The sequence below is a fragment of the Cygnus atratus genome, chromosome 2, assembly GCF_013377495.2.
Source record: "Cygnus atratus isolate AKBS03 ecotype Queensland, Australia chromosome 2, CAtr_DNAZoo_HiC_assembly, whole genome shotgun sequence".
NCBI classification, from domain to species: domain Eukaryota; kingdom Metazoa; phylum Chordata; class Aves; order Anseriformes; family Anatidae; genus Cygnus; species Cygnus atratus.
Genome location: NC_066363.1, coordinates 56,442,478 through 56,466,331, shown reverse-complemented (window position 1 = coordinate 56,466,331; position 23,854 = coordinate 56,442,478). Strand labels below are relative to the sequence as shown.

General features: G+C 37.9%; 1 protein-coding gene across 1 annotated transcript in view; it reads left to right on the top strand.

Moving 5' to 3' along the window:
- CNTNAP2 (contactin associated protein 2) overlaps positions 1–23,854 on the top strand; it is a 1,162,302-nt gene that overhangs the window by 724,441 nt on the left and 414,007 nt on the right. The window lies entirely within an intron of this gene.

Sequence of the window (23,854 nt, the reverse complement as noted above, 5' to 3'; positions counted from 1 at the left end):
ACTATACCTGCTGTGGAAAACAGTTTGGGGATCCATTTTCAAATTGGCAGCAGAGTAGGCATGTATGACTGCATGAAATCAGCTCCTCCTCCTTTTCCTCTCAGTTCATTGTGATGAAAGCAGCCAGTTCCAGTTCTGTCTCTGATTACTTGTGTATCCAGACAGAAATATCTGCCTGGTCAGGCTTTGTCAATTGCCTAATTAGTTGCCCTCTATTAGTTGCCCAATAAATTGTCCTCTCAGAAAAATGTAGCAGCCTTGCAAAAGTAAGTATCTTATAGGCCAACTTCTACCTGTAAGTTGGGCCCTGTTGAATGTAAGCGCCTTACGTTAACTGCTAACCTAGTTTTGCCATATATGGCATATCTATTCAGAAAACAGTATCAGTGTGAACTAGCCAAAGAGAGGGAAAGGCTATTTAGATTGTCTGTTGTTAGCTTTAAGTCAAGGGAGAGAGACAGACTACCATACTGACTTTCTACACACTGATTGCTAAGAAAAACATACATATGGTGCCTTTACATTTTACATTGGCAGCAATTTTTGTTTCTTTCAACAAAAGACTCAACTTATATGTTCATATTTTAGAAACAGTGCTGGTGAGTAAGAAACACAATGTGCCAGTGCCAATTAAATGCAACACTTTTTCATTGGAAGAAGGGTTTTCAAACCCATAGTATAAGTCAGCGACTAGACATGAAAAATGTTGTATGCTTGTAATTGTGCCCAGGATTTGAAAGCCATTTGAATGCCTGCAAGGGCATGTAGACCAAGAATTTATACTGAACCAACATGAGGTAATGAAAGGAGATATTTTCTTTAAGTTGTTTTACACTTTAAACCTATAGAGCCATTTTCTTGTGCCTTGAAAAAAGGTTTGATTCTTATTTTTTGAAAAGCTATTCATTACTTGTACATTTGTTGCACTTATCTGTTGACATGCAGTCAACTGATGTCTCTTTTTTTTTTTTTTTTGTCTTTCACTGTGTTATGTTTCATTGTTAGACTTGTTAGAGGGCAGCAGTTAATTTGATTTCAACTTTTTATTTAGGCAGCTCATACTGGGTCTATTTCAGAATCGATCAAATCTAAGGGAAAGAATACAAGTTTTCATTTGTCCTTTTTAGCATTTTTCATGTCACAGCCTTGCAATTGTGATTAATCTGTATGGCACTGGATAGATTTCATATAACCAATGCTAGGCAGTGTTGTAGATCATTGTTCAGAGACTGATTCAAACAAATTGGTATTTATTTGATAGATTTATCCTTATTCTATTTTGGATTTATGTAGCAACCATTTCTAAGGCAACCTTGTGAAATGCTATTCATAAAGATTGGTTTGACTGTGATAATCTACTGCTTCCTGCGATTGCCTGGAAAATGTTTCTTCGAGCACAACTATTGCATTATTTGAAATACTAAGGTTTTCAAAGTTTAATTCATTAAATAACTCCCATGGAATTTTATGGAAAGTTGTTATCTAAAGAGATGATTTTCATTTGAAATACTACAAAATTTTTTATTTTATTTAATCATTTAATCTTTAATCATTCAGAAGTTAATGAACAGGCAAATAAGATAAATTAGTCCTAGATAAACAGATCAACTCATAAGTGGTATGAGTCTAATAACAAGAAACATGATAGACAGTTGTAAGGAAAGACCTTTAATGTTCTCTAGCTCCCAATGCTAGATAGCACTGTAAATTCAAATTTCATTCAGCCTCCTAGTTTTTAAGGTTTTATAATTTTAAGGTCTAAATTTTTTTTTTTTAATTTTTCACTTAAAATATTAACTCCCCATGTTTTCAGATCAAATTCCTAAAGCTTATGAGGTTGAAAAGCTGCCCAGGCATTTTACAGTTGATTGTGCTACTCGATTTCTATACATGCACAAGACAGTCTTTCACATGCTCTATCTATTAACTTCTTCTGCAATCAAAGCTGAAAATTCACTGTCAGCTTTAGTGAAGGTAGCTATTATTTTCACTTCCCTTTTCACTTTACTATTAAAGGAAGAATATCAAGCTGCAGAGATTTCTAGGTGAAAGAAGAAATTCAACTCCTAAAATGTATCTTTCTAGTGAAACTTGAGAGGCAATATCTGCTCTTTTCTTTTTTTTTTTTTAAATACAATCTCTGCACTTTTTACAGAACAATAAACCTTAGTTCTGTCTATTCCTTTGCAGTTTCTTCACTGAACTCCAGCAACAGACTCAGAGCCATTATGCAAACTTACCTTGAAATCATTAACTCAATAAAAATTATTTCTTGCCTAGACTAGATCCAATACAGTTCATTCTAGAATTTACTGATGTTTCTCTCTTTCCCTCTCTTCAGTTTAGTTAGCTTTCTAAATTACAGTTTGTATTAATACTAATCAGAAGATGAGATCTCTCCCACACTATTGTACCCCTTATATTAAATTTACCCATCTGAAGCATTGCTCAAGGGACCATCAATTGTCATTTCTGATCTTTTATTACCATATGATTGTTTGATTCAGGACCTCTGAGAACAGTAGCGAGTGTTCAAGCATAATCGCTTTCCTCTGCTGGCTTCTTATTTTCACTGAAGATCAGTTGTAATGTCAAAAGCTAACTACTCCAGTGTTTGGTCAAATAACCCCCTTCTGATACATTTGTTTTGTGTGTTTAGTATTGACAGAATTTATTTGGACTTGCCATCCTAATTTTTCACACTTAATATTACATTTGTGGTTGTCGGCATGTTCCAAACAATTAATGCTTCACTGGCCATATGACAATTATTCAGAAGATAGCAGAAAATAAATGACCTTTTCTTTTCAACTGTAATCCATTCTCTTTCATCAGAGTAGCAACCTTGTGTATCTTATTTATGCAGTCTTATTTTAGCTGTTCTGAAATCCTTTATTTTATAGCTACCTTCTAGAAATGCCTTTGTATCAATGTTATTGACTATCCTTTTTACAAATTTTGTAGAATATATTCTTCTCCATTTCTCATGACTTAATGTGTTTTTTCTCTCTGCTATCGTTAGTTATTTGACTGTGTAACTGTTATTTATCTCAGTGGTACATTCTGTTTATATGAAATGTGCAAAGCATAGTTGCATTATATTGTCTCATAAAAGTACACAGTAGTTGTCTTAGAACAGTATAATTACGTTTTGAAATAAGTAAAGTTCCTGATTTTACACAAGTGTATGATGTTACTGTTTGATGTTAGAAATACATTTGAACACACAGAAGTTTCAAACTATGCTCTCTTCTTTTTAAATATTACCACTCAACATGTTTTATTTTAACATTACAGATTTGTACCTATGTGCTCATTTATTTCATTCCACCAAAGCAGAATCAGTAAAGGAAAACAGTTACTAATTCATGTAATGTGAAACACTTACTTAAAAAATATCTACATATGTGTTAACATAAGTAACTTATTCTTCTAAAATATGAGAGAAAGGAAATGAAACAAAAGAAGTGAAAGAAAGGAAAGGAGTAAGAGAGTTAATAGTGAAGGAGTTGAGGAATTTGTAGAACTTTGAAGGGTGAAGGCATAAAAAGGAGATACAGGCATAAAAAGCAGAATTTGAACCAGTAAGCAGTGCTAGCCAGTTTGAGAGGCCTGAACAGTTCTTTATCTTGTCTAGGCAGCAGTAGTCTAGGAATACACTGTTATGGAGCTTACTGTTATTGCTATATAAAGTGACAGAGGATTTTAGCTATGGAATTCTCAGTGAACAGTAAATTGAAGTAGGAAATACAAAAGGAGATTTTATATTAGACAGGCATGTAAGGCACATAGCTGTTTAAGTTGTTTAAGCACACGCTAAATCCTTGGGGCAGAAGGAAGAGGGTTGTACATGACAAAGAAAAAGGGAGTTCTGCATCAGTGAATCCTGTATGATCTATAACTGTTTCTTCAAGGGAGAAAAAAAAATAAAGCCAAATCTCGTTCCTGGCCCTCTACTCTACTCTTACAACACAAAACAAGGAAAAAGTTGCTTTCTATAAATGTATTGTACTTTGGTGCATGTCTAAAATAGCCTACTCTCTAGGTCAAACCCACTACGAAGTGAATGAACTTTTTAAAAGGATATCATGTTTTTGTCTTCAGAATGATTGGCAATGGTGATATGTCATAAGTTTTACATAATATATGTTTTACATAATACATACTTTTCATGATTCTTGCATTCAACAAATATTGGATAAAAAGACATGCTAACAGAACTACAGAAAACAGCAGAAAGAAGTACATCTAGGCTATACATTTTTATTTATTTATTTATTTATTTATTTGTTTATTTATTAAGGCAACCGTTACTCCACCACATTATAAAACAGGAACTCAATTATTTGAAACTTAATTTTCATAGTTTACTTTTATCTTGGCATTCAGAAGACAAAACAATTATTTTGACAGATACTGATTACACAGTCCACTTATCCTCTGGGTTATTATTCTCCTCTTACATTCTAATTATTCAGGCCTTTTGCTTTGTCTAATTCTTTTGTACTATAGTGGTATAATTGATAAAGTCACATAAAATGCTTTCTTCTGGAATAGCACTAATGATACTATTTTAATGTGGGAAAAAGGTGATGGGAGTCTGTCATAGAAATATACACAGATATTTTCATGTGGTATTTGAATAAAACAAAGTAACTTTTAATAAGATGAAAAGTAATCTATCTGCCATCAGTAGTTTTTAGTGCATGGTACTTTTGCACTTAGGACAATTATTCTTTCATTTATCTTGCAGACTGTGAGAACCGCCAGGAAAGATTTAGGTTGGATATTAGGAAAAATTTCTTCACTGAAAGTGTTGTGAGGCATTGGAACAGGCTGCCCAGGGAAGCTGAGTTGTAGTTAAGTCACCATATCTGGAGGTATTCAAAAGACATGTAGATGTGTTGCTTAGGGACATGGCCTAGTGTAGACTTAGTAGTGCTAGGTTAGTGATTGGACTTCATGATCTTAGAGGTCTTTTCCAACCTAAATGATTCTATGATTCTAACTGTGAAAGAATGGTTACCAGAATAAGTACTTTGGCATCCAGCAGTAAATGCTAATGCTATAGTCTCTTCTGTGTTTGCCTTTAAGATTTTAATCTGAACCTGCCAAAACCTGAGCAGGGGTACTATTAAATGACAATTTTGTTTTTGCTAAATTTTCAAGATGTATCTCCTTAGTATTACAAGCAAATTAAGTCACTCTATGGGAACCTAACATAAGAGATTGCCACAGATTGCCAAAACAATCCATTAAGATTGCTTAGCTGAAGCCCTTGCATTACAGAACATAAAAATTTTACTATGTGAATACTTCATTAATGATATTTTCTCCTGTTTTCCTTTTTTTTTAAGACAATTGTCACAAAATTATTTCAAGACATATAAAGCCAAAATCAAAGACAAATAAAGACAAATATCAAGATAATTGCTCTCCAGTGGTTAATTTTCTTCACAGTTAAAAGTATGTATCTTATTTCAAGCTTGATTTTGTCTAGCTTCAACTGGGAGCTTTCAAATCTCATTACCACTAAAGCAAAAAAAGTTCTCCTCGGAAATTTCGTTATTGCATTCATCAGAAGATTCTGGCAATAAACTAAGTGGAAGTTCTATAGACTCTGGCAATCCTATGTGATTTACCACTCATATAGTTATGGTTTAACCCAGCCAGCAGCTAAATACCAGACAGCCATTTTCTCACCCTCCCGCCTCCCTCTCTGGGATGGGAGAAAGAATTAGAAAGAAATGAAAACCTGTGGGTTGAGATAAAGACAGTTTATTAGGACAGAAAAGAAAGGAAAATAATAATAATAATAATAATAACAACAATAGTACTACTAATGTGTACAAACAATTGATGCACAATGCAATTGCTCACCACCCACTGACTGATGCCCAGCCTATCCCTGAGCAGCTGGTCCCCCCACTCTGGCCAGGCCCCCATATTAATTGTTCAGCATGGCATCAGATGGTATGGAATACCCCTCTGGCCAGTTTGGGTCAGCTGTCCTGGGTCTGTCCCCTCCCAGCTCCTGCTGCACCCCCAGCCTGCCCGCTTGCAGGACAGTGTGAGAAATTGAAAAGTCCTTGGCTTAGTGTAAGCACTGCTCTGCAACAATTAAAACACCAGCGTGTTATCAACATTATTCTCAATGTTCCTAAATATCCTGTTCTCAAATATCCTAAATCCCAAACACAGCAACATGCCAGCTACTAGGAGGAAAATTAACTCTATCCTAGCTGAAACCAGGACAATAGCTCTTCCTCAAACTTTTCTAATTTATTATTATTATTATTATTTTAAATAATGTAAAATTATAGTCCAGACATATAGCCCAGATTCTTGCCATAACTAGTAAAGATCACAGCCTTTGTGTCAACCTGGCAGTAGAGTTAGCAGGACTTGTCTGGGTTTGCACTGGTGTCCTGGTTTCAGGTAGGACAGAGTTAATTTTCCTCCTAGTAGCTGGTAGGGTGCTATGTTTTGGATTAGGACGAGAAGAGTGCTGATGTTTTAATTGTTGCAGAGCAGTGCTTACACTAAACCAAGGACTTTCCAGCTTCTTGCTCTGTCCTGCCAGCGGGCAGGCTAGGGATGCAGCAGGAGCTGGGAGGGGACAGACCCAGGACAGCTGACCCAAACTGGCCAAAGGGGTATTCCATACCATCTGACGTCATGCTGAACAATATATAGGGGTGGCTAGCTGGGGTGGGGGGGCCGGCTGCTCAGGTATAGGCTGGGCATTGGTCAGCGGGTGGTGAGCAATTGCATTGTGCATCACTTGTTTTGTACACATTAGTAGTACTATTATCATTATTATTGTTATTTTCCTGTCTTAGTAAACTGTCTTTATCTCAACCCACAGGCTTCACTTTCCCATTTCTCTCCCTCATCCCAGAGAGGGAGGGGGGAGGGTGAGTGAACGGCTGTGTGGTGCTTAGATGCCAGCCGGGTTAAACCACAACAGCTGGCCTGAGCTGGTTGTAGCTTTGTTAACAATTTCCAGTGGCTACCTGACTGGTGTCTGACCTGTCTAGGCTTCAGATTAGTGAATCCCCTGGACACTGAACGACTGATAGATCCTGTAGTCTCTGTGTGACAAACAGCAGCCCTTTGGGTGACCTGAGGGTGGGGGAAACTGTTGTGCAACTTTAAACCTCTAACTTGGGAAGAGAAGAAAAGGACTGTGGTGGAAAATGCATCGAAGTAGCTGTAAATAAGAACTGATATTTGAAAAGCTGCAATTTATGTTAATGATAGTGCCAAAAACATTGGTATGGTGCTCTTTATATGAGTTCATGCAAATAGTTGATTGATGCTGAAGTCTGCAGTAACATGGAGCACATCCTCAGGTAATTTATGAGAAAATGACAAGATATGAAATATTAAGTGAAGCAATGATCAGTGTGCAATATCATTGCCTCAGATCAGTACTCATTTTCAGAACAGTATTCACTATTGCTTCAGAGCAGGAAAAAAGCATACCATACCAAAAAAAAATCGTGATACATAAGACAGTGCTTAGAGATTTGATGAAGTATAATATCATGCGATATATTTTTCCATAAACATGGTGGGTTTGAGGGGCATTTTTTAAAGATGCTGTTATAGAAGTATCAGTCAAGTAATTAAAAACAAGTAGAAAAGACATGATGGGAAAAAGTAAATATTTTTGGAATCATAGAATTACAGAATTGTTGAGGTTGAAAGGAACCTCTCAAGGTCATCTGGTCCATCCCCCAGTTTCAAGCAGGGCCACCTAGGTTGCCCAGGACTGTCCAGGTGGCTTTTGAAGATCTCCAACAAGGGAGACTCCACAACCTCTCCAGGCAACCTGTATGAATTCTTGGTCACCTGCACAGTAAAAAAGTGTTGTTCAGATGGAACTTCCATCTTCCAGCCTCAAGGGACCCCAGAACTGAAAAGGCAGCCCCCAGCACTGTGATAAGCAAACTTCTCCCAGCAAGGACCTCATGATAGCTTTCTTCTTACCACCTGCCTGCATTCTTGTTAAGGAAAATTGAAATGTCAACCTGAGCACACAGAGGTGGAGTTGAAGGGTGAGCAACAAGAATGATTAGCACTAGGAAGGCTTGCATAACAATTTTAACTGTATTATTCATGAAACTTATCTGTATTAATTAGAAAATCTGAATTACTTGACTGTTAGACATTAACTAAGCTGACAAGAAATTCTTACCTCCACTTGTAAGATGTATTCTTCCTTGCTCATGCAAAGATGTTCAGTGTAGCAGACAGAACTAAGCACATTCTTTTCTTTCTACACTCTTCTCCTGTTTATCCTTGGGACTCATATTCCCTTTCTTACATAAAACTTTCACTTTGGAGCTTAATTTTTAACTGGTTGTCTAGACTTCTCCATTGCCAGATTCCACTCTACTGTGCTTTTAACTAAAGATTGTATTCAAAGAATTTGCATTTAAGTGTATTAGAATATAAATTGTTCAGGTGACCTCATTTTGCCAAGAAATCTGGGTAAATTTTCATAGCGTCCAGTTGTTACAAACATTTCTGTAGTCTTAAAAGTTTATCAACAACACTTTTGTCTTGGTAGCTTATGCTCATCCTTTTACATTTTGACTTTGAACAGTTGCTGTAACATCACTTGACATCAAACTGACAGAGAAAACACTGATCCTTTTCATACTCCTTGAGCTCTTTAATCACTTGTTAGTTTACATATTTGCTTTATTAAAGACCTGAGATGTGGAGATCAGCAAGGAGTGGTGTTCCTCAGGGTTTGCTATTGGGTCCGGCACTATTTAACATCTTTGTTGGTGACATGGACAGTGAAATGGAGCACACCCTCAGCAAGTTTGCCAATGACACCAAGCTACGTGGTGTGGTCAACACGCTGGATGGAAGGGATGCCATCCAGAGAGACCTTGACAGGTTTGAGAAGTGGGCCTGTGCAAACCTCATGAGGTTCAAAAAGGCCAAATGCAAGGTCCTGCCTCTGGGCCAGGGCAATCCCAAGAACAAATAAAGGCTAGGCAGAGAAAGGATTGAAATCAGCCCTCATGAGAAGGACCAGGGGGTGTTTGTTGACAAGAAGCTCAACATGAGCTGGCAATGCGCACCTGCAGCCCAGAAAGCCAACCATATCCTGGGCTGCATCTAAAGAAGTATGGCCAGTAGGCTGAGGGAGATGATTGTCCCCCTCTCTCTGCTCTCGTGAGACCCCACCTGGAGTACTGCATTCAGCTCTAGGTCTCCAGCACTAGACGGACATGGAAGTATTAGAACAAGTCCAGAGGATGGCCACAAAGATGATCAAGGGACTGGAACACCTCTCCTATGAAGACAAGGGGAGGGAGTTGGGGTTTTTCAGCCTAGAAAAGAGAAGTCTCTGGGGAGACTTTAAAGCAGCCTTCCAATACCTAACGGGGACCTATGGGAAAGCTGGGGAGGGACTCTTTATCAGGGTGTGGCGTGATAAGACAAAGGAGTAAAAACTTTAAACTAAAAGAAGTTGGACTTAGATTACGTATAAGCAGGAAGTTCTTTACTATGACGGTGGTGAGGCACTAGAACAGGTTGCCCAAAGAAGTTGTGGATGCCCTGTCCTTCCACTGATTTAGTGGAAGTTGTCCCAGCTCCTGGCAGAGGGGTTGGAATTACATGATCTTTATGGTCCTTTCCAACCCAAACCATTCTATGATTCTATGATTCTGTGATAACCAAACAGAAAGTTTGTCTTTGCTAACAGAACAGTACCATGGTTAGAGTTTCTTAATGATGATCTGCAGGACATTGAATAAACAACAGATATATCCAGCTCTTTCACCCTCTCACAGAAGTATTTGAGTGGTGATCTCATCTCTCTCATCTATCATCTTGCTCACCATCTCTTTCTCTAAGTGTCTTGTTTAACTAAGCTGAACACTTGGCCTTGTATTGTGACTTTTGTTAACTAGATTTGTGATTCCACACAAGTTGTATCAGGCTTGATGGATTTTGGTCTTCCTTGAGCTATATTGATTAGAATGTTATCATTTTTTCAGTTATACACTAGCTGTACCTCCTACCACACACTGTTCCTGCCCTTTTGATAGGATTTCTATCAAGCTAAGCTGCCTCTAGTTTCTGAGGTCATCTCAGCTACCATTTGCAAATATGGCATAATACTCGCTTTTTTCCAGGTCTCCAGATCTCTGCTGCAAGTCTTAGTATTTTTTTTAAATTAATGTTAACAGTTATGGATATAGTTGAGACTATACAGTCTTTGCTAGCAGTTCATTAAATTATGCTATAATCACTTGTATTTAAGAAAAAAACATCAGTTTCAGCCGTGGGATCAATTTTCCTTCAAACTGCTGTCTGATATAGGACTGCCTCAAGCAATGTGTTTCTGCCAGACAGTTCTTAGGTAGAATTCATAGGAGCATTAAGGCTGTTTTACCAGTGGAAGCATGAGACTTCTGGCACATGTCTTACATACTGAAATACCTCAAAATGACAGATTTTTTTCTATGTACATATTATACATTTTGCAGCTCTATATGGCATTACTTTCTCCCAAAACCTCAAACTGTAGCAAGATGCCTGTGGGTATGTTGAAACTGCCTATGGATAGATACTGATAATTTTAATATCCACAGAACTGTGCTGAAACAGAAGGAAAAAAATGAACAGTGGGATTTTTCAGTGTGAGCTGAATCACTGGATGATTATCTGCACTTGACATAACCTCAGAGCAGTGAAAACTATCAAATATGTAGGTTACTTTTTTTTTTGAATGAATGAATGAAGTGATAATATCCTTCCTCACTGATACTCTAGGGGAAAAAAATATATATTATGAAAACAATAGCACCTTCCTACTTAATCTTTAGGGGTATTCAACTGTGTGTAACAATTCTTATTTTATTAGTCATGTGAAGTATTACATTCTTCAGATCTGAAATACGAGGATGGGAACCTATTAAATAATGTGTTGCAGTAGCAAAAATAAATAAATAAATAAAATTATACAATAAACCAAGAACTGAGGAATAACTGGTTATTAATAGGTTCGTCTCAATTAAAAGGGAAATGAAAATAAAGTTGATATATGCTTAATAAAATTTTGTACTTGTCAACCTCACTGAGCTCTGGATTTCATCATGTTGTACATTTCTTCTCTTAATATATAGATGTAATTTTTCTAATTCCATGTGAACTAAATCCTGTCATTTGAAGGCAAAGTTGCAACCGAAGTAGCATGTTGTGCATAAGTAATTGCGATAAGCTTGTCTCAAAATTTTCTTTCTAAGTGTATCCATTTGAAGCAGAGCACATCCTTTAGAGGTTAATTGATGCAAAACTTCAGTTGCCAGTACAATTTTTGATATTTTTTTTTCTTTCTGCTTGACACCATTTGTTCATCTGTTTGCACTGATCTTCAACAGCATGATTTTCGACATGGAAATTTACCAAAAACTGATGGTTGTCTGACTGTATGTTTTCTATACATTAGTGGTTGGAAGAGTGAATCCAGTGTCTTTAGCAGCTAGTGATAATATACAGTGATACCACTGCAGTGGAATCACTGCTATTGGTACCATATATGCCAAAAGTTTTCTTCTGTAAAGTCAACAATCTTCATCACAAATTTGTTTCCAGCTGTCTCTAGGTTGTGAAGTTACACAGGGTAAGGCCATGAGCTCTCCAGCTGTGTTCTATCTATAAGTTGGAGAGCAAGGGCATAACAAGGTAGAAGACATTCCTATAATCCAGCGGACCTCTTTCCCAAAATGTTTAGTATTGTTTTGATTGGATACTTGTCACAGGAGATTCAAACAGAATTGCCATCATTTACAGAAGCTGTCTTTCTGTGAATTACTGCTCTTCCAAACAGAGGAAATACAGCCATAATAATAACAGCGTTCAGTTTCAGACTGTTAACGTAAGAAAACACACCATTTACATAAGTGATTTTTTGTGTTACTGGATTGACATTTTTCATATTCTGTCTTGTTTCAGATACTTCTTATATCTTTCCAAATTCAGTGAAACTTTTGTGGTTAATTCTGAGATTCCCAAATAGCATATTTTATTTGTATGTGGTTTGTTTAATTACTCCTGTCTTTCATTAATTTGTATACATTATAGCATATTATTTATTTCTATATTATATGAAATATGAACTTATATTGTCACTAGATAAGTAATCATTTCACATTTTAAGATAAAAAGATATCACCTTAATTGTTGCAGTTGCAGGGAGATATTCTAATACTGTTTCCCATCACTTTTGTCGCACAAGGAATTTGGGGAGCATTGTAAATAACATCAGATCTCAAAGTTCAGAGCTGTTTTCTTTTGATATAGTTAAGATATATTTACTCCATGCCTTCAAAACAGAATCATCACAGTGTTCAGTTATGAGCCAAAACACTCTGAGGTAGAACCTCAATTATATTTTAATGGAATGCCACGCCATTCCCATTGCAGCTTGCACTAACTTAACTTTGAAGTAATATTTTTAACCTTTTTTCAACTATGTTAGATTTATATGTTCTTCTTTCAAACCAAGGTTTCTCTTCTACTTTGCTAGACATGAACAAAATGGATTCATCTTATACTTTAATATAATACATCTTCATAATGGATGAGGTGTAATTCAGATATTTATTTTAACTAATATTGTGATAATAGGCTTCTTTTACAGCCACTAAGCAACTATAATTCCAGCTGAAGTCAAGAATAAGTATAAATATCCTGTATATCACAGACTCAAGTTTTCAAGTCTCTTGACATGAACACCTGTGGTGGGTTGAACTTGACTGGCTGCCAGACACCCATACAGCTGATCCTACCCTCCCTCCCTCTCCTCAGCAGGAAACAGGGAGAAAAAAAAATATGGAAAAGCACATGGGTCAAGATAAAGACAGGGAGATCACTTACTGATTACCATTACAGGCAAAACAGACTTACCTTGGGGAAAATTAATTTGTTTTATTCCCAAATAGAGTTGGGTGGAGGGAAACAAAGACTAGAACACCTTCACCCCACCCCACCTGCTTCCCAGGCTCACCCCACTGGACTCCTACCTCCCCCAAGTTCCCCGAGCCGTGCAGGGGGCTGGGGAGCGGGGCTGCGGTCACCCCTAACAGCTCCTCTGTGCCGCCCCTTCCTCCTCACACCTCTCCCCTGCTCCAGCCTGGGCTCTCCAGGAGCTGCAGGGCAGGCTCTGCTGGGCGCCTGGAGCACCTCCTCCCCTAGCTGCTCACAGGGCTGCTTCTCGCACTCCTTTCCCCACTGCCGGGCAGCGTTTGGCCCGTGCTGAGCTCCGCTCTCCCCGAGGAGCCCACCCGTGGCCGAGGGGCTCAGCCGGGCCCTGTGGTGGGGCCACTGGAGCCAGCATGGGGCAGCCCTGGCCTTGCCTCACAGAGCGACCCGGCAGGCCCCTGCTGCTGACTGGGCACCTGCACCTGATATAACACCAGAGCTGGATCCTGTTGTAACTTCATTATGGAATATCCTGGGATAACACAATTCAAGTCAGCGAAGTAAATGAAGCATAAGTGAGGAGAAAATCGTTCTTGTATGAGAAAGGTGTGTGATTTTGTGCCAGGAACAAGACCCTCTTGTTTTGAGGATCCTGTTGTGGACTTGAATTGATTTGACAAGAAATTGTGAGGGAGGGAGGAAACTAGGCAATCAAAAAGGCATTCTTTAAGGATTAGTCAGTATGTACTCTTAAAGTAGACTTCAATCTCTATCATGCTTTTATCACTCAGAAATTTTCCCCAATTAATTTCTTCTGACTAGGGAATATGGGAAGAATCTGTTGATACACACAACTGAAAAGCTTCCTGGGAGAACTAAGTTACTGAATCATTATACTAAAAAAAGCTTTAAAAGCTTCTCCCATTTAAAGATACTGATAAAGCTGGCATCTATAACAGTAAAAGCAAGAAATCATGCTCAGAAATAGAATGAGGCTTAGCAGCACTTGTGACACAAATTATAGCTACACTACCGTGCCATAGGTTCAGAACAAGGGTGAATAACAATAATTACTTTCTGGTAGTTCTTAACAGTTCTGTAAATGTCAAGAGGAAAATTCAAATGTAAGCCTGCCTTAATCTGAAGGAACAGCGCACATCTTCTCCAGAAAATTTACAAAACATATGATAACATATGCATTATTTTGTGCATTATCCTTTGCAGTGCATTCATAGAATCATAGAATGGCTCAGGTTGGGACCTTAAAGATCATCCAGTTCCAACCCCCCCTGCCATGGGCAGGGATGCCACCCACTAGATCAGGTGGCCCAGGGCCTCGTCCAACCTGGTCCTGACCACCTGCAGGTATCGGGCATATCATATTTGCCTATCAGTTTCAGTTTCCATCAGTTTGATTTGTACTCACACAAAAAAAAAAAAAAAAACAAAAGTTTTTGTTTTTGTTTTAATCACCTATTTTACAGAGCAATTTTTCTTGTTACTATCTGACACAGTCAAGAAAATACTGCCAAAAGCAAGGGCATCAACCACCTTTCTGAAGGTCTCTGGTAAACTATTATTTATATGACTTCAGAGAGTCTGATTCATATTTTAAAGGGCAGTTTTAGCACGCTGAGAAGCATACTTAGGAAAATACATCATCCATTAACCTTATCTGCTTTCCTGACATGGGGATGAAAAGACTTATTGAAGCCCAAGGGAGTGCTGGTAGAACTGTAGGTGAATGTTGCTCTGTGGTGCAAAACAGTGTTTTTCTGCCCATAGTATGTGGGAATAAATAAATAAATAATGGAAAAAAAAAAAGACAAAACAATATCAAGAAATTGTCCAATAACCACACCAAATAACATTATTTAGAAGAGCCTTCAAGTGTTATGGTAGCATTTTCAAAAAATCTTACATCTTTATCTGCCTCAGTTTTTGTGTGTCCATATTGAGCTTTCCATGATAATGGAAATCTGTAGTAGCTGAAGATTGCTCCCAAGGATAAAAGTGTCAGCAGAAACGGGCAGGAGGAATCAAGCCAAAGATGATTCTACAACAGGTCTTTCATTTCCTGTCTATTCTCTGTAACATGTGCAACTTGCCACTGCAGAAGGCAGGATTATGCACCATGTGGACCTGTGGTCTCAACTAGTGTGGAGATACTATGTTCTAAATTATATTCACAAATTAGGCAAGTAAATATATTGAAATCAGCAGCAAAGTAAATGGAATTTTCTAGCTAGAATTTGTCATCTTTCCTGAAGAGAATTGCTAAGTATTTATTTTGCAAAAATTTATCATGAACAAAGCACTTCTTTGTTGCATTTTAACCTTTAATGGAATTACAGCCTGGTTTTGAGACATCTTTCCACATCCTTTTCACAATTGCTACCACCAATCCTATTTAGAGGCCAGATTCTAGTGCCTAAGTTAAATATATGTACTGGGGGATTACAAATGAATGCAGCATTTCCTAAAAGCATGGTGCAAAAAATGGGTGGTTAATGACATTCTGAAGCCATTTGTTAGTCACAGCAAGCAGAAATAGTAACTCACAGTAATGTATCTAGCTAATCTAATTAAATGTGCCCTCAGCCCAACATCTGTTTTCATAATGATCTTGGTGCTGTTAGGCACCAACTGCATCATGGCATTATGTTCAAATTAATGCTGATAACCTGTGGATGACATGTGTAATGTTGATGATAAAATATCCAGATTTCATCATGTTCTTATCTACTGAAATAAAGGTATATAATCTTCTCTCCATTCCTCATGGTATTATTTAAAATTACATGTCAAATCTGCACTAGACAATCTCTCCTGTTCTATGTAGCCTATTCTGCTTACACAGATGAGAAATGTATGATGTATATATTCCACTTTACTCAAATTATTGAAGTGGTAAAATCTACATTATTTTGTGAAATTATTTCTAAATCTCATTAACATAGGAACAGTACTTCCTGTGATCTGTCCACAGCTTAGTATGTATTGGCCACATACAAGGCCTTTTATCACATTTTAAAACTATTAAAATGTTAAAATTTTTAAAACCCCAAGTCCTTTTTAACAGTACTAATACTGAGTACGCTGCCACTTACTAACATATAATGATTTTCAGTGAGTAGAATTTCTGAAAAACTGTTTTAGATGAGAGAAGATATTAAAGTCTTACAAACAATTAACATACTTCAGCATTTGTCATGCAGGCTGTATATAGCAATAGAGGTCATTTTCTTTTCTAGAGTCACTGGATATATATATATATTTATTTATTGCCTGTAAGTCCTTCTCCACAGTTCCATCCTGATGTCTTTCCACTCTGGCTTAAGCTTTTGACACTCTGTGCAGAGTGAAATGTGTTTCCATACCACCAAATTATGAGCATTATTTTAGCTCACCAGATCTACCAGCTGGTTTCCCTAGTCTTCCACCACAATCGGTGTAGAACACTATAGTTTAGAAGGTTATTCAGAGACTCCTGCTTTAAATACCCCTTGTTTTCCACTCTTATGCAATAATGCAATGTCAAAGAGACAATAATAAATGCCACAGGCAGAGAGAGGGATGTCTTATGTTCTGTGGAAACTGTTTTCTCCAAGGCCTTTAGTTCCTTCTCTGTCATGTATTAAGAGTTAGAACTTTGTTCTCAACCTCTTTGACCCAACAGTTATCTCAAACATAATGAAACACGCTTATTTATTTATTTATTTATTTATTTATTTATTTATTTTCCTTCAGCCTTATAGTTCCTTGAATCCCATGACTAATGTTGCCTCTGTCACTTTAGTGACAGCATTAAGGAGTCATGTGAGGTTCCTGCTTATTCTTCTTTCACCTTCCTGTGGGGAGAAGAATGTACAGGATATTTTTAGGTGTTCTCTCTTCATGGGTAAGCACAAATAGTATACCGTTTACCCTGTATTCAATGAGACAAACTTCGCACATTAAAAAAAAAAAAAAAAAGTTAACTGCCAAAGAATGACTGTGTCATAGAACATACAGAGAACAAAGCAATTTTCACGTTAAAATTCTTCCTGCAGTTATATTAAGAGCAGGAGACTGTGAAAGCATTTTGGCAGTTGAGAGTGAGTTTGTTGAACCATAGAAACTCAAAGAAAATTCTAAGAAATGTGACTAGTTAATGAACCATGCATTTCTTAAAACTCTGGTTTATGGCTTTCTTTGAAGAGGGCAGTTGCTAACAGACAAGTAAGGTTAATAATTAAATCTGAGTGTGAGAATAGTCTTGTGTATTCTGGATCTGAAGGCCAAAATGAATGTAATTGCACATTAAAAGATTTGCAGACGCATCCATCATCACAATAACAGATCTGATTCTACTAGTTTAGGATGTAATTAAGACAAAATATATCCTTTGGAAAGGAATAAAAAATAGCCAGCAACCTGTGTATGCAGTTCCTTGAATGATCTAATGGTTAATTAAATGTTTGACCAACAAAAAATGTCGTATATCATGTCCTTATGTTTGTTATGCTCGATTCCGGCAATTTTCTGAAAGGAATGTATTTCAAAGGCTATGGCCACCAACAGTGTAGCAGGTCATAGTGATAGGGATACAAGTGATAAAAGGAAACAAATCAGCCACTTTCATAACCTGTCTTTTCCAAATTAAGAGGAAAATTACTACTGAAATTGGTGGAATGATGACAGTGGAGCAAAAATGTGTGCACTTACTACAGGGAGGTTAAGTCGAATTCTTAGGTAAATGGAGTTGAACACTTAAAACACATGGTTTGGGCCTGAAATACAACAACATTGCATAGCACTCAGTGCATTGGTGGAGTATGGAAACCCCATACAAATGACTATCAGGGTCTTGAGTGAATCACTCTCCACTCTCACTGTCCCTAGGGGTTTGGTTGCCTGGGTGCAATAGGTATGAAGCTTTGCAGGCTGATCTGAACAATACTGAAGAGCACAGCACATCTGGCTTGGAGGTGTCACCAAAGTCATTTTGACTTGTGCCCTGCATTGAAACAGCTCCCACAAAGAAAAAAAGATGGGTTGTTGTCGTGAAGGGAGATTCCCTTCTGAAGGGAACAAAAGGCCCAATATGAAGACTGGACCCACTTCGTAGGGAGGCCTGCTACCTCCCTGGGATCCAGAATAAGGACATAAAGAGAAAGCATGTCAAAATTAGTTCTGATGCAGAGAATTCACAAATCCCTTTGCAGAGTTTTGTATTAAAAGAGAAGTGGGTCATCCAGCCATAGGTAGGATAAATCAGTTATTATTTGGACTAGATGGTATTTGGAAATTCAAGAGAACAGTGGTTTAGACATTGCACTGAGAATATAAACTCATCTGACAACAAGGTATGCTATGTGCCCAACAGAAGGTACCACCAGAATCCCACTGTATTCATGTAAATTATTCCACTGTTTTTTTTTTTTGTTTTTAGATTGTTTGTTGTTGTTTCATTTGTTTTTTTTTTCATAGGACATTCATTTTCTGTTGTTTGTAGCTAAGTCTATTTGGTCTGCTATTTTCTTTACGTCTGCCCAATTCTGTCAATGAACTCCACATTTTTCAGGGAAGATATAAATATAATTGTGTACCACCCCCTTATTTTCATTTTCATTTGCTCATTAAGCAGATGGGTGACATGAGAGATCGCTAAGAAAACATTTTGGACAGAGAGAATATTGCTGTCCTGCAAAATGGAAGACATTTATCAATATTGGTGTAGTCCTCAAAATTTCTCTGCTGATTTTCAGCTAAAGAGGCCATGGTCCAGTTAATACATAGTAGGAAACAACTTCCTAGCAGCACTGTGAAGATCTGAATGAAAGAGCATGAAATCTAGTTAGAGGTGGTACCATCTGATGTGCTGGTATTATTTCCCATAATACCATCCAAATCAGTTTGTACCTAATCAGTATTTTTTCATCAAAGGAAAAGAGAATTCTTCGTGATGACAGAAACTGGGCATCCACAAGAGTTATGCTTTGTTGTCCTCTAGCTAACCAGCTACACAAAGTTGGATCTGGATAGCTGGATGGATGATGGATTGTGTGGGTATGTATACTGATAGCTTTCCTGCCCAGCTTCTCTCCACAGAAAATCACTAGCAGGTAGGTAGGTGGTTTTTCACCACACCTCAGTTTAAAGATCAGTTGTTTGCTCCTTACCTCCAGAGCTGCAGATGGTACCAAGGCCTGTAAATTCTGGTTTCCTATTGCTTCCTCAATCTGAACTAATCAGCCTCCAGAATAGAAGCTATTTAAGTTGCTGCTCTGTACAGGGTCATGTGTATAAAACAGTTCTGACCTGTCACTGACACAGCCCCACCACATTATGGATTCTTTTACAATATGAAAGAAAGAAAAAAAAAAAAAAGGAATTTTTAAGGAACTAGCTTGATTTTTCTTACTAAGTACAACATTTAGCATGATTTCAATATCTTAAAGTAATTGTATGGACATGGTGCATATTCAGCTTCTTACTTCTTTTGAAAGGCTAGAAATTAATGCAAGGATAGAAATGGAATGTAATTATATGAGGGGGATCTCATGCAGAAAATCCTAATACGTTTTTGACTTTTTTGAATTCTATTGCTAACTTTCAAATCTTCCATTGCCCTGTCTTGTCCTAAATCTAGCAAATGTTGCAGAGACACTGTGATAAGTGGAAATGTTCATAATTAAACAAAGTGATATGATCTTAGGATATTCATCTATTTCTGTTCGCTATATTCTCTGTGGTGTACTCAAATGTAATGGTCTCAATATTTTTCAAAGCAGATGGTAGCCGGGTGAGCTCGGTCTCTCCTCACTGAAGGATGGAAAGAAGAGACCTGATTTTTTTGTGATGAGCTATTCTTATTGCTATAAAATAAATAAATAAATAAATAAATAAGATTATGCCTTACAGCAAGAGATACCACCAATGAACTAGGTTTATATATTCCCATCAAAAGCTGACCATATTTGTAGCATACCAAGACGTGAGTCTTTCTGTGTATAAAGCAGGCGGAGGGAGGAGTGTGTGCAGCCATTATAAAAAATATCTTCAAATGATAGAAGGTAATTCTGGATCTCCTAATTTGTTGAAGGCGAATTTAACCTTTTAGGCTTAAAAGGTTTCATTTTAGAATAAGTTTCTACTTTGGTCTGTTCTGTTGAAATACAAGTCAGGATATGTGCAAACACTATACACTACAAAATGAAAAGGAGAGAAATCTCAGGCTTTCTGAGAGAATCTAGAAGTGTTTTCACAATCAGCATCTGGAAGACACTGACTACCTTTCTGAACCACATGGACAGATCAGATCCTGGAAATTTGCATCCTTTCTCTCTCTAGTCTGCATCACTTTGTGGTACAGGACCTTAAAAGAGGCCTTTTGCATCCTGATTTTAACCACCCAGAAATGATTTGCTTGTGTGTAGAAAATGGTATTATCCCAGATTTACCAAGGCATGGCATGCATGAGGTTGTATCTGATTCTCTCCAGACACTTTTTTATGCCTTCAGTGAACCAAAAAAAAAAAAAGTATACAGAATATATAGCAGACTCTATCTGTTGTCTCGGTATTTCAGATGAGCTGGATGCTTGGTGTCATGTTTGTTGATCACCCTTCTGTTCCTCCTGGGTACACCTTTGCCCTGCCTATGCCTCAGGAGCATCAGCTAGTTAATGCATGCAGTTGTGGTGAAATCAATAACTGCCCATCACAATGGATAGGAAGATTGTAGTGGGATGTGTGGTCCGGACAAGGAAAGTGTGAGATGAGCCTCACTGGTTTGTGGGTTAAGTGTGTCAGAGGAAGCCCTGTCTAGACTGCAGCATTGGCATGCCTTAGACAATGGTGGGAATGGAGCAATTTTAGAATCTTAATTTGAATGCTTCCACCCAGGACTTCTCCCCAAAGAGACCCACAGGATCAGGCCACTACTGCAGCACCAGCATGGTCATTGGGAGTCCTGTGGGTCATGAACCTGTTCATAGTCATAGATGGAAATAAAGCCTATGTCTGTGAATTCAGTTACATTCCTAAATTTTGTTAGAACAGTATATTTGGGAACTAATGTGAGATCCTTTGAGCCTGTCTATACTGCGAATTTTGTTGTGAATATTGTGCTGTAGGAAGTTTCCCAGAAAATAGCAGAAATTAAAATGTATAAGGAAATGAGAGTCACAAATTTTGATAGCCTAAAAAGAGGTCAGAATGAGACACTGACATTTTAAAGCATATGTTCACTTATCTTGAATGTTTTGTGTGAGTAATAAAACTGAGGTACTTATCCCTCCTGGCTGCTAATGATCTTGTGGTATTTTTTTTTCTTGTGAGGATAGCATAATTAAGCTATGTGTCCTAGCTGCAGTAATTCTCATCTGTGATTCTTATTTCCCTGTGTGCCTTTCACTTGTCTGCACCACTTCTTGTGTTATAAGTATTACCTGTAATTTTCTTTGCTGGTAAAATTAATCATGCATCCTGGGCTTTAGAATACAGCCATTATTTGACAACACATACTACATCGTTTTCATTCAATTATATCCTGTTCAGAGCTTTGGTGTAAGCTATGTTATCTCATGTTCCATGGCTGTGTAACCCCAGAATTCGCAAAAGACCATATGACAAATCACTTCTAATCCATTAGAAATCCTGGCTTACGTGAAACCCATATATTGTAAAAGGTTCACAAATTCTACAAGTACATAAAGAGCAAAAGGGGAAAATGTAGGCCTGCTGCTGAATGGGGCAGGAAAACTGGTGACAACTGATGTGGAACAAGCTGAAGTATTGAATGCCTTCTTTGCCTCAGTATTTGCCAGTAATATTGGCCATCAGGAATCCCAGGAACATCAGATCAGAGGGAGGGTCTGAAACAAGGTAGACTTACCCTCCATGGAAGACCAGGTTAGGGAGTACTTCAACAAACTGAACGTACGTCCACGGGGCCTGATGTGTTGTGCCTACAAGTGCTGAAGGATCTGGCTGATGTCATTGTAAGGCCACTATTGATCATCATTGAAAGGCTACGGATACTGGGAGAGATTCTAGAAGACTGGAAGAGAACAAATGTCACTCCTATCTTCAAGAAAAGCAAGAAGGAAGATCTGGGGAAATACAAGCTCTTCAGCCTCACCTCAGTCCCTGAGAGGGTGATGAAGGAAATCCTCCTGAAAACCATTTCCAAACATGTAGAAGACAAAAAAGTTAACGGGAGTAGTCAGCATGGATTTACGAGGAGAAAATGCTTGACCAACCTTCTATAATGCAGAGACTGGCTTCATGGACCAGGGAAGAGCAGTGCATGTTATTTACCTCGACTTTAGTAAAGCCTTCAACACTGTTTCCCATAACATCCTCATAGACAATCTGAAAAAGTATGATTTAGATAAGTGGACAGTGAAGCTGGTTGAAAATAATTTAAGGGATGGGCCCAAATGGCTGTTAACAGTGGCAAAAAGTCCAGCTGAAGGCAAGTGACTAGTGGTACACCCCAGGGGTCAATATGGGTGCTGATACTGTTCAACATTTTCATTAATGAACTGGGCACTGGGGCAAAGTGTCCACTCAGGAAGTTTGCAGACAATACAGAACTGGTAGGAATATCTGGAACTTGACAGGCTAGAGAAATGTGCTAACAGGAATCTGATAAAGCTCAATAAAGAGAAATGAAAAGTTCTGCACTTGGGAAGGAACCATTCCAGGCACTTGTAATAGCTGGAGGCCGACCAGCTGGAAAGCAGCTTTGCAGAGAAAACCCTAGGGGTACTGGTGGACACCAAGCAGGCCATGAAACAGCAGTGCACTGTTGTGGCAAAAAAAAGGCTAGCATTATCCTGGGCTGCATTAGACAAAATATTGCTAGCAGGTTTGAGGGAGTTGATCCTTCCCCTCTACTCATCACTAGTGAAGCCACACCTAGAGTGCTGTCTGTGTGTATGGGCTTCCCAGTACAAGAGAAATGTGGACATGCTGGAGAGAGTCCAGTGAAGCGCCATGAAGGTGAAAGGACTAGAGCATCTTTCATGTGAGAAGAGGCTGAGAGAGCTGGGATGATTCAGCCTGGAGAAGAGGAGTCTCAGGGCTCAATAAAAATAACATTTTAGAGCAAAATTCAGTTTTCTAGATCACATGTTCACTAGCATTCTTTCTCCATCTCATGCATGATAAACCTGCTTTTCCTACACCATAGATTTCCAATTTAAACCTGATAATACCTGGTATTTTTATTTCATGATTTTATGGTTCTTTCTTTAGACTCTAGCAATCAGTTCTGTCAGTGGAGCTCCTGGCTTAAATTGCAGTTTGTAGTCTACTGGGAACCATGTATTCTTCTGTCTGTGAGAACTGTCATTATCTTGTAAACCACGCTCACTTTTTCCCTGAAATTTGTAGCATTTTGTCTTGTTCCCCTATAATTCAGGGACAGCTTATTTGTGTAGCACCACTATTTATGATACATATTGCTTAGAAATAATTTATCTGTGTAGCTGAGAAAATATCAGTATAATTTCACTGCTCTTGCATAGACCTTTCTACTGTTTGTAGCTATGATTTTTGAGTTACAATCTCTCCAATATAAATAATGTATTAGTTCATAATTTAAATGTGACCTATCTTTGTAGGACTGGTGACTCACTATAAAGTTCTTTTTGAGTACCTTACAAAACTTCAAGCAGGTTTTGGTAGCCGATTTCTCTCTTCTGATCTGTAACATGTTGTGAAGGTTTGGCTTTTGTGTGTTTGACAGTGCAGCTAGGACACAAAATTGCTAAGTCTCTTACTGTAATGAAAGGAGGTGGCTCACAAGAGAATCAGACTAACATAGACTCTGCTAAATTATCATATTCTAAAATCAGGAACCTAATATTGTAGTTACAAGATAGATTTTTCTTTGGTAGAAATGC